Genomic DNA, 12,673 nt, shown 5'->3' with positions numbered 1-12,673 from the left:
TAATGTAGGCAATTTTTGTACGGTCACTGGGGAAATTGCCAGGTTGTAGCTCAAACTGAATCTCACACTGGTTGAGAAATCCCCTGCAGAATCTTGGAGATCCGTCAAATTTTGCTGGCGTTGGAAGATGAAGACGTGGAGCAGGAATGGGTAAGGTGGGTGGGGTTATAGCTGGAGTCACTGTGGTTGACGCACCAGACGCGCCTGATCCACGGAGAGTGGTCTGAATCCCATCCAGCCGAGTAGAGAGATCCTGGAGACAGCGGATGATGTGGCCCTGTGCAGCCTCCTGATGTTCTAGTCGGGCTGCCAGTTCTTGCATCGGCCTGGCCGCTTGATCCTGGTCTCCGGCTGGATTCATTAGGTCAGTGCTTACTGTCACAACTGAGGGCCTGAGCTGACGGGAGGCAGCCTCAGTTGTAGGGGCTGAGATGTACCGGAACCTGGGAGGTTGTATCAGACCCCTGGACATGTAAGTAACATGAATAATAACTGCCCGAAGGCGTGACCACGACAACTTAGATAAAAGTCAATGATGTTTATTATGACAACTCCGCATCACAGCAGCAATAAAGGAAAACGTAAAAGTCAGCAAAGAATAAATACAGTTCCTGAGTACTACAGCATGGCAGGAGCCACAGGGCACTGGTAGTGTGAGATAGTTCTTATGATCTTCTAGATGGAAAGTCCTTACCAGGCCCGGCTGTAGCAATGGAGATAACCCAGGATTGTACCAGCTGGTGTTCCAGGAAGAGCTGGGTTGCTGAAGGTAAAACAGCTGCTGTGGATACTGGCTGGAACCAGACTGTTGTTAGCACGGAGTGGATACTGGCTGGAACCAGTTAAATAATAAATGAACTTTGGGAGCGATGAAATGTGAACTGAAATGTAGAACTTGAGAGCGGAGAAATAATAATTCCGGTGGAGAGTGGTAAAGTGTAGAAAGGACACCGGCCCTTTAAGGGAAGCTGTATTCTGCTGGAAGCTGAGGCTGGAAGCAGGTAGTGTTGTAGCTGGAAACAGATGAATCCACAATGGATTGGAGAGTCAGGCTACACCGCAGGTGGAATGCTGGTGCGGGTCTCTATGGTGGAAGTCTTGAGACAGGAGCTGGAACCTGGAAGACAATCATAGAAGAGAGACAAACAGGAACTAGGTTTGACAACCAAAGCACTGACGTCTTCCTTGCTCAGGCACAGCTTACTTATACCTGCAGCAAGGAAGGGGTTGGCTAGGCAATTATGCAAATCAACAATACAAACAGCAGATTGGTGGAAATGATCAGATGACAGAATCCAAGATGGCTGCGCCCATGCAGACACTTGGAGGGAAGTTTGGTTTGTAATCCATGTGGTCTGGGAAACAGTAATGGCGGCGCCGGCCACCGGAGACAGGAGACGCCAGGCTGATAGATGCACATTTAACCACGCGGGCACAGCGGAGGCCGCGGCTGATGAAAACACCACTCTGACACTCTGCATGTGGAAACTCAGGAACAGCGGAATCTGGTCCTGGAACGCTGAGCCCGCCTTAGGAGGCATCTGAAGGGTAAGTAATGGCGTCCAGATACCCGGATCGTGACATGCTAGACGTGACAATTCATATGCATAGCGAAAGAAAACACAGTAATAGTATACAGACTCATATGCAATAGGCACTTATCTAACTATTCATACTCAAAAGGTAGATAGAGACTTAGTGCTGTATTACCCATACTCAGTAGAGTGGGATACAGGGAGACTCACCAGCTTCTAGGACCGATCAATACGTTTGCGACGCCGAGTGGATCCAGACACTACTAGTGTACACGGCCTCTCCATGAACCTATAGTGAACACAGACTGGGTCCCCTTCGTATACATCGTCTCAGACGAAAGCGGGAAAACAGTTCATGGCGGGAGACTCAGAGGAAACTGGTCATGAATTGGGGGGAGGGGCGACTAGGAGAGAGTCTGACTCCCCACTGCTGACATCAACCCTAGGGATCGCGGCCTCATACTATTCCTGGAGCATATGATCCCTAAGGCCTAGCGCTGGTACACCCAAGGTGTCAGCCGCGTCAGCGACTGTTTGGTAGTCTCCTCCCAAAACAGTGCGGCTGTGTCCGTATTTCCCCTTCTAAGTAGAATCGATGCCTTATCTTCTCCCCATGATCTGGCTGCAGCCTAGTAACGTCTGCTGGACCTGCTAGTATATCTGACACAGACGCCCGCCGAAACAGCACTGTACTCGTGGGTAAGCGTTGTCGCGACCCGGCGGAGAGTTGTTGGAGCGACTCATTCTAAGGTACGTATAAGACGCTTTTTAGAAAGATCACTCAAGAAAAACTAGTAAGACTATAAAAATAAAATAAGAAAGCTTAGGGCTGCTAAAAACCAGCAGTCCTCTGACCATGGTCCGGCTCCTGCCGCACCAAACAAAAAATTGATTTGCCTGAGCCAGGAGGCGGGGATATATGGATGGGCCCATTGCATGCTGGGAGACCGAAAAGCTTTGACCGATTGGTGCAAATCCACTGTCACTTCATCATATCCTAAATGTTATCCTGTGGATAACCTGTGGACCCTTCCGGAAAACATAAATCTACACACAGCTGGACTGGTCTTGTATAGATGTTATCATAGATCACCACATATGTGCGTAGTTGGTTGCCACCTGAGAGATTGCAGATGTCTGCTGATGTCTCCCAGGCACACAAAGTTCCTTGGATGTAAATTGCAGACTGTAAATTGCAGACGGAGAGGGTGAATACGCACAGAGATGGAAGAATCTCAGAAAGAATCCCAACAATTAATAACAGTGTTATATAACAGGCATTTGGCATGATCAATATCAGAAATAGCAGAAGATGCATTTAGATGAATGCTATGTGTGATTATCTTCGGCCATACTAACAGGCTGCAGTGAGGCGATCTGTCCGATCACAACTCCAGACTATATCCTACTAGGGCGCCCTAGCTGGACATGTTTAATTGCTTTTCCATTAGGAAGAAAGAAGCATAGATACTAGAACGCAGTGTGCAATTAGCTAACAACAGGGTTCACAGATCCCTGTGGAGGAACACAGTTATAATCATTATTACTAAGGACAGCTATTCACCTTTGGATTGGCTTATGTGCACATTGTCCATGGGGAGTGTAGCTTGAAAACTTCCTTAACTTTTCTAATTGCTTTAGTGAAGATGACCTTTTAAAGAATAACAAAAGAGATGAATAAATTATACTGCATAGCAATTAAGTGATCAACGGTGCTCAAATGTGACAAAAACACATTGATTATTGAGCATCCCCACTATGAGTGTGGCTATTTATTGAATAAGATTAAATATTTACTCTCCTGGCCGTTAATATGGCCATTGTCACATTCAGATGCCCGATGCTCCCCACTGGCATGTAGCACTGTACCGTGTCACAAGGTGCCGGCTTTCCCTCTTTGGCCGCCGTTAGTCTCCCTATTCTGTTGGTCTGACAGCTCCTCTCTCGTATTGCTTTTCAATGTACCTGTCTACGGCTTGGCTTCCAAAACTGTACCTGTACATCTGACGCCTGCTAGTTACTTCATTGTTGACCCTGAACCTCTGACCATGACACTTGCCTGTTTACAATTCTGTACCCCTGGCCTCTTGTTATGTTGGATAATGGGGGTCATTCCGAGTTGATCGTAGCTGTGCTAAATTTAGCACAGCTACGATCATGTTCCCAGACATGCTGGGGGACGCCCAGCACAGAGCTAGCCCGCCCCGCATGTCTGTCCGCCCCCCCGCACAAGTACAAAAGCATCGCACAGCGGCCACGCCTGCATTGGCCGGACCGCGCCCCCAAAACAGCGGCCAAATTCAGGATTAAGCGTCCCTATTAGAACACTTTACACCTACAGAATACAGCAAATTACTGGCAGGAGGAATACTACACCATTTGCCAATGTGCCTTAGTCTATAAAAAAAAAAAAAAGCATGCTCACATCTATGGCAAATATAGAAAAAAGTATGTGTAAAAGACTATACTTTCATAACCACATGCCAGGGTTTCTCAGCCTAGTGATAGCTATGTATGCATTAGAAGCAATAAATGATGGTGATGTACTACAAGAAACACTAAATTAGTATTCATAAATGTAAACAGATGGCGCAGCATGTGGGCATAGGTGTGCAAGGGAGATGCCTTCATTCACATATTTAATTTTATGGCTATGAATAAGCACTTCCTATCACATGTCTGCCCTGTGACAAATTTGTAAATTATCCATAGCTCAATTAGTAACAGTGCAATGGCAGAAATTACTACATGCATTCATGAGATAACTGTGCTCCACACAGCTCTGTAGTTTGAGAACAGCTGAACTTGTGTAAGTGAGTACTGCATGCAGGAATGAAATCTACTACAGACATGGGATAAGCAGCAGTAATGAGGATTTAGGGGTATAATATATTTCTGTGGTTTAGTCCATTAATTCAGTATTTTCTGCTTACAGGGCTTAAGGTGTGTACACACGGTAAGATCTTTTCTTCCGATTCTGACTATATAGTCAGAATCGGAAGAAAAGATAGTGCAGATCGCAAGGTGACAGTCACCTTGCGATCCCGATCCGATGCCGATGCGCGGCCCCGCGCGGTCGGCATCGGCCGAAAAAATAGGCTGTGCAGGCAAGTCAATCCTGACTATCTCTATAGAAGAGATAGTCAGGATTGACACTTAACCAAAATCGCACAGAACCAGGATCGCAAGCACACTCATTATGTGCTTGCGATACTGGCTAAGTGCCAACCCGGCCCCCCGTCTCACAGTGAGAATCGGATAAGTCCGAATCTCACCGTGTGTACACACCCTTAGCCTTGTAATACTGTCTGGCTGTATCAAGGGGAAGTCTCTCTGGCATCCTTTCCTAAGCTAAAAAGATAATGGTTACCACCAGGGCCGGATTAACAATGGGGTGGGTACTGAGCTGCAACTCCAGGCCCTCCAATGAAAATAGGCTCACAGGAAACTGACAGCATCAACAGGAAAAAAAAACTTTTTCCTGTCACAGGCTGTAACTTGCAAGTTGCAGTGCTGTCCTTCTAGACCCCTCCCATACCAAAACGTATTGGCCTGCCAGCCCACGCACCCAGTGCTGCCACTAGGGGGGAAACGAAAGTAAAGTCAAAGTATGCATGTATATATGTATATTTAAATGATTGTTCTTCATAGTCTCCTACATCCCTTGATGGATCTGGGCCAAACTTGGTACACATACCCTTCATTATCCAACTTAAAATACAGGTGGGGTTTCAAATGAAAAAACCCAGGAACCCAATCACGAAAATACATATAGAAAATGCATTGGTGTGTTTCTGCGTCTGCCTGTGAGGTCATGCTGTGATGTCACACTGGTAGCAACTGCCTATATCAGGACTTTGCTGCTGCCGTTTCTCATACTCCTCCAGAGATCTGGCAACTCATAGCTCACCAGCAGTAGGCGATATCACTGGAAAAGCTACTCACATAAGATTAGTGACTTGGAGTGTGATTAACGAGAGTCATAGGTATATATAAATTATTGACCATTACACAAACCCTTCATCAACCTACTTAAAATACTGGCAGGGATTCAACTAAAACAATCCTCCCCTTACAGGCCATATATCTATCTATGTATTATATATATTCTTTTGGTGGTTGTGTGTGTGTGTGTATATATATATATATATATATATATATATACACTGCTCAAAAAGATAAAGGGAACACTTAAACAACACAATGTAACTCCAAGTCAATCACACTTCTGTGAAATCAAACTGCCCACTTAGGAAGCAACACTGATTGACAATCAATTTCACATGCTGTTGTGCAAACGGAATAGACAACAGGTGGAAATTATAGGCAATTAGCAAGACACCCCCAATAAAGGAGTTTTTCTGCAGGTGGTGACCACAGACCACTTCTCAGCTCCTATGCTTTCTGGCTGATGTTTTGGTCACTTTTGAAAGCTGGCGGTGCTGTCACTCTAGTGGTAGCATGAGACGGAGTCTACAACCCACACAAGTGGCTCAGGTAGTGCAGCTCATCCAGGATGGCACATCAATGCGAGCTGTGGCAAGAAGATTTGCTGTGTCTGTCAGCGTAGTGTCCAGAGCATGGAGGCGCTACCAGGAGACAGACCAGTACATCAAGAGATGTGGAGGAGGCCGTAGGAGGACAACAACCCAGCAGCAGGACCGCTACCTCCGTCTTTGTGCAAGGAGGAACAGGAGGAGCACTGCCAGAGCCCTGCAAAATGACCTCCAGCAAGCCACAAATGTGCATGTGTCTACTCAAACGATCAGAAACAGACTCCATGAGGGTGGTATGAGGGCCCGACGTCCACAGGTGGGGGTTGTGCTTACAGCCCAACACTGTGCAGGACTTTTGGCATTTGCCAGAGAACACCAAGATTGGCAAATTCGCCACTGGCGCCCTGTGCTCTCCACAGATGAAAGCAGGTCCTCACTGAGCACATGTGACAGACGTGACAGAGTCTGGAGACGCCAAGGAGAACGTTCTGCTGACTGCAACATCCTCCAGCATGACCGGTTTGGCAGTGGGTCAGTAATGGTGTGGGGTGACATTTCTTTGGGGAGCCGCACAACCCTCCATGTGCTCGCCAGAGGTAGCCTGACTGCCATTAGGTACCGAGATGAGATCCTCAGACCCCTTGTGAGACCATAAGCTGCTGCGGTTGGCCCTGGGTTCCTCCTAATGCAAGACAATGCTAGACCTCATGTGGCTGGAGTGTGTCAGCAGTTCCTGCAAGATGAAGGCATTGATGCTATGGACTGGCCCGCCCGTTCCCCAGACCTGAATCCAATTGAGCATATCTGGGACATCATGTCTCGCTCCATCCACCAACGCCACGTTGCACCACAGACTGTCCAGGAGTTGGCGGATGCTTTAGACCAGGTCTGGGAGGAGATCCCTCAGGAGACCATCCGCCACCTCATCAGGAGCATGCCCAGGCGTTGTAGGGAGGTCATACAGGCACGTGGAGGCCACACACTACTGAGCCTCATTTTGACTTGTTTTAAGGACATTACATCAAAGTTGGATCAGCCTGTAGTGTATTTTTCCACTTTAATTTTGAGTGTGACTCCAAATCCAGACCTCCATGGGTTAATAAATTTGATTTCCATTGATAATTTTTGTGTAATTTTGTTGTCAGCACATTCAACTATGTAAAGAACAAAGTATTTAATAAGAATATTTCATTCATTCAGATCTAGGATGTGTTAGTGTTCCCTTTATTTTTTTGAGCAGTGTGTGTGTGTGTGTGTGTGTGTGTGTGTGTGTAATACAAAGTACTGTTTGTATGAATCAGTGACGTGCGGTGAGGCAGAGCTTTTCCTGTCATACTATACTATACATACTGTACATACTGTATACGCCAGAGTTTTCAATAAAGTATATGAAACATACAAAGAATATATTAGAAATATCTTCTTTACATTATTCCATTCATTTTTATAGTCATTTTATTGTCTGGAGATAAATGTCTATAGCAGGTGAGGCACCTACCTGTTCTGCACATTTCTGATCAAAACTCCAGCAATATATACTGCTGCACCTGTGTATAATGCCCACATGAACCCTTTGGCTCATATATTGTGTGTAAATTTGGTTCTAGAACTGGCCAGTGTCTCCTGAGCCATTTATCTCACCGCACGTCCCTGGTATGTATATATGTACGTTCTTCTTAGGCTCCTACATGGCTTGATGGTTCTGGACGAAACTTGGTACACATACCCTTCATACTGGTGGGGTTTCAAGTGAAAAAAATCCACCCCTTTCACGGCCAGGCCATATATATGTATATGTGTGTGTTTCTCTGAAAAGTGCTTTTGCATTTTCCATTTTGTATTACTATTCAGATTTAATTAATTATAACAAGTAATAAGTAGGACGAATGCTTAACATTAACTTGTTCTTATTTTCTGAGTGTCCTTTGTATGTGTCCTTTGTATGTATTAATATATTTAGTCTATCTACATATATTCAGATGTAACAGGAATAATACGTTGTAAAAAATTGGTGGATAGATGTAAAAGAAATCAAAGCCTAATAATAAGAATTTACTTACCGATAATTCTATTTCTCATAGTCCGTAGTGGATGCTGGGGACTCCGAAAGGACCATGGGGAATAGCGGCTCCGCAGGAGACTGGGCACAAAAGTAAAAGCTTTAGGACTACCTGGTGTGCACTGGCTCCTCCCCCTATGACCCTCCTCCAAGCCTCAGTTAGGATACTGTGCCCGGACGAGCGTACACAATAAGGAAGGATTTTGAATCCCGGGTAAGACTCATACCAGCCAAACCAATCACACCGTACAACTTGTGATTTGAACCCAGTTAACAGCATGATAACAGAGGAGCCTCTGAAAAGATGGCTCACAACAATAATAACCCGATTTTTGTAACAATAACTATGTACAAGTATTGCAGACAATCCGCACTTGGGATGGGCGCCCAGCATCCACTACGGACTATGAGAAATAGAATTATCGGTAAGTAAATTCTTATTTTCTCTAACGTCCTAGTGGATGCTGGGGACTCCGAAAGGACCATGGGGATTATACCAAAGCTCCCAAACGGGCGGGAGAGTGCGGATGACTCTGCAGCACCGAATGAGAGAACTCCAGGTCCTCCTCAGCCAGGGTATCAAATTTGTAGAATTTTGCAAACGTATTTGCCCCTGACCAAGTAGCTGCTCGGCAAAGTTGTAAAGCCGAGACCCCTCGGGCAGCCGCCCAAGATGAGCCCACTTTCCGTGTGGAATGGGCTTTTACAGATTTTGGCTGTGGCAGGCCTGCCACAGAATGTGCAAGCTGAATTGTACTACAAATCCAACGAGCAATCGTCTGCTTAGAAGCAGGGGCACCCAGCTTGTTGGGTGCATACAGGATAAACAGCGAGTCAGATTTTCTGACTCCAGCCGTCCTGGAAACATATATTTTCAGGGCCCTGACTACGTCCAGCAACTTGGAATCCTCCAAGTCCCTAGTAGCCGCAGGCACCACAATAGGCTGGTTTAAGTGAAATGCTGAAACCACCTTAGGGAGAAATTGAGGACGAGTCCTCAATTCTGCCCTGTCCGTATGAAAAATTAGGTAAGGGCTTTTATAGGATAAAGCCGCCAATTCTGATACACGCCTAGCTGAAGCCAGGGCTAACAGCATTACCACTTTCCATGTGAGATATTTTAAATCCACAGTGGTGAGTGGTTCAAACCAATGTGATTTTAGGAATCCCAAAACTATATTGAGATCCCAAGGTGCCACTGGAGGCACAAAAGGAGGCTGTATATGCAGTACCCCCTTGACAAACGTCTGAACTTCAGGAACTGAAGCTAGTTCTTTTTGGAAGAATATCGACAGGGCCGAAATTTGAACCTTAATGGACCCTAATTTGAGGCCCATAGACAGTCCTGTTTGCAGGAAATGCAGGAATCGACCCAGTTGAAATTCCTCTGTAGGGGCCTTCCTGGCCTCACACCACGCAACATATTTAAGCCAAATACGGTGATAATGTTGCACAGTTACATTCTTCCTGGCTTTGATCAGGGTAGGGATAACTTCATCCGGAATGCCTTTTTCCTTCAGGATCCGGCGTTCAACCGCCATGCCGTCAAACGCAGCCGCGGTAAGTCTTGGAACAGACATGGTCCCTGCTGGAGCAGGTCCTTTCTTAGAGGTAGAGGCCACGGGTCTTCCGTGAGCATCTCTTGAATTTCCGGGTACCAAGTCCTTCTTGGCCAATCCGGAGCCACGAGTATAGTCTTTACACCTCTCCTTCTTATGATTCTCAGTACCTTGGGTATGAGAGGCAGAGGAGGGAACACATATACTGACTGGTACACCCACGGTGTTACCAGAGCATCCACAGCTATTGCCTGAGGGTCCCTTGACCTGGCGCAATATCTGTCCAGTTTTTTGTTGAGGCGGGACGCCATCATGTCCACCTTTGGTTTTTCCCAACGGTTCACAATCATGTGGAAGACTTCTGGGTGAAGTCCCCACTCCCCCGGGTGAAGATCGTGTCTGCTGAGGAAGTCTGCTTCCCAGTTGTCCACTCCCGGAATGAACACTGCTGACAGTGCTATCACATGATTTTCCGCCCAGCGAAGAATCCTTGCAACTTCCGTCATTGCCCTCCTGCTTCTTGTGCCGCCCTGTCTGTTTACGTGGGCGACTGCCGTGATGTTGTCCGACTGGATCAACACCGGCTGACCCTGAAGCAGAGGCCTTGCCTGACTTAGGGCATTGTAAATGGCCCTTAGTTCCAGGATATTTATGTGAAGTGACGTTTCCATGCTTGACCACAAGCCCTGGAAATTTTTTCCCTGTGTGACTGCTCCCCAGCCTCTCAGGCTGGCATCCGTGGTCACCAGGACCCAATCCTGAATGCCGAATCTGCGGCCCTCTAGGAGATGAGCACTCTGTAACCACCACAGGAGAGACACCCTTGTCCTTGGAGACAGGGTTATCCGCTGATGCATTTGAAGATGCGATCCGGACCATTTGTCCAGCAGATCCCACTGAAAAGTTCTTGCGTGGAATCTGCCGAATGGAATCGCTTCGTAAGAAGCCACCATCTTTCCCAGGACCCTTGTGCATTGATGCACTGACACTTGGCCTGGTCTTAGGAGGTTCCTGACTAGGTCGGGTGACTCCCTGGCTTTCTCCACCGGGAGAAACACCTTTTTCTGTAATGTGTCCAGAATCATCCCTAGGAACAGCAGACGTGTCGTCGGAATCAGCTGCGATTTTGGAATATTTAGAATCCATCCGTGCTGTCGTAGTACTACTTGAGATAGTGCTACTCCGACCTCTAACTGTTCTCTGGACCTTGCCCTTATCAGGAGATCGTCCAAGTAAGGAATAATTAAGACGCCTTTTCTTCGAAGAAGAATCATCATTTCGGCCATTACCTTGGTAAAGACCCGGGGTGCCGTGGACAATCCAAACGGCAGCGTCTGAAACTGATAGTGACAGTTCTGTACCACAAACCTGAGGTACCCTTGGTGAGAAGGGCAAATTGGGACATGGAGGTAAGCATCCTTGATGTCCAGAGACACCATATAGTCCCCTTCTTCCAGGTTCGCTATCACTGCTCTGAGTGACTCCATCTTGAACTTGAACCTTTTTATGTAAGTGTTCAAGGATTTCAGATTTAAAATGGGTCTCACCGAGCCGTCCGGCTTCGGTACCACAAACAGCGTGGAATAATACCCCTTTCCCTGTTGTAGGAGGGGTACCTTGATTATCACCTGCTGGGAATACAGCTTGTGAATGGCTTCCAATACCGCCTCCCTGTCGGGGGGAGACGTTGTCAGGAACCGGCGAGGGGGAGACGTCTCGAATTCCAATTTGTACCCCTGAGATACTACCTGCAGGATCCAGGGGTCCACTTGCGAGTGAGCCCACTGCGCGCTGAAATTCTTGAGACGGGCCCCCACCGTGCCTGAGTCCGCTTGTAAGGCCCCAGCGTCATGCTGAGGACTTGGCAGAAGCGGGGGAGGGCTTCTGTTCGTGGGAAGAGGCTGTCTGCTGCAGTCTTTTTCCCCTTCCTCTGCCCCGGGGCAGATATGAGTGGCCTTTTGCCCGCTTGCCCTTATGGGGACGAAAGGACTGAGCCTGAAAAGACGGTATCTTTTTCTGCTGAGAGGTGACCTGGGGTAAAAAGGTGGATTTCCCAGCCGTTGCCGTGGCCACCAGGTCCGATAGACCGACCCCAAATAACTCCTCCCCTTTATACGGCAATACTTCCATATGCCGTTTGGAATCCGTATCACCTGACCACTGTCGCGTCCATAACCCTCTTCTGGCAGAAATGGACAGCGCACTTACTCTTGATGCCAGAGTGCAAATATCCCTCTGTGCATCTCGCATATATAGAAATGCATCCTTTAAATGCTCTATAGTCAATAATATATTGTCCCTGTCCAGGGTATCAATATTTTCAGTCAGGGAATCCGACCAAGCCACCCCAGCACTGCACATCCAGGCTGAGGCGATTGCTGGTCGCAGTATAATACCAGTATGTGTGTATATATTTTTTAGGATATTTTCCAGCTTCCTATCAGCTGGTTCCTTGAGGGCGGCCGTATCAGGAGACGGTAACGCCACTTGTTTTGATAAGTGTGTGAGCGCCTTATCTACCCTAGGGGGTGTTTCCCAACGTGCCCTAACCTCTGGCGGGAAAGGGTATAATGCCAATAATTTTTTAGAAATTAGCAGTTTTTTATCGGGGGAAACCCACGCTTCATCACACACCTCATTTAATTCATCTGATTCAGGAAAAACTACGGGTAGTTTTTTCACACCCCACATAATACCCTTTTTTTGTGGTACTTGTAGTATCAGAAATGTTCAAAACCTCCTTCATTGCCGTGATCATGTAACGTGTGGCCCTACTGGAAAATACGTTTGTTTCCTCACCGTCGACACTGGAGTCAGTGTCCGTGTCAGTGTCTGTATCGACCTGAGGTAACGGGCGTTTTAGAGCCCCTGACGGTGTTTGAGACGCCTGTACAGGTATTAACTGATTTGCCGGCTGTCTCATGTCGTCAACAGTCTTTTGTAAAGTGCTGACACTATCACGTAATTCTTTCCATAAGACCATCCAGTCAGGTGTCGACTCCCTAGGGGGTGACATCACTAACA

General features: G+C 47.0%; 1 protein-coding gene across 5 annotated transcripts in view; it reads right to left on the bottom strand.

Moving 5' to 3' along the window:
* The window catches only part of LOC134927671 (cytochrome c oxidase assembly factor 1 homolog), a 386,285-nt gene that overhangs the window by 238,628 nt on the left and 134,984 nt on the right, over positions 1 to 12,673 (bottom strand). The gene's annotated exons all lie outside the window — the stretch shown is intronic.

Source organism: Pseudophryne corroboree, chromosome 5 (genome assembly GCF_028390025.1).
Source record: "Pseudophryne corroboree isolate aPseCor3 chromosome 5, aPseCor3.hap2, whole genome shotgun sequence".
NCBI classification, from domain to species: Eukaryota; Metazoa; Chordata; class Amphibia; order Anura; family Myobatrachidae; genus Pseudophryne; species Pseudophryne corroboree.
This window is presented reverse-complemented; position numbering and strand designations above follow the sequence as displayed.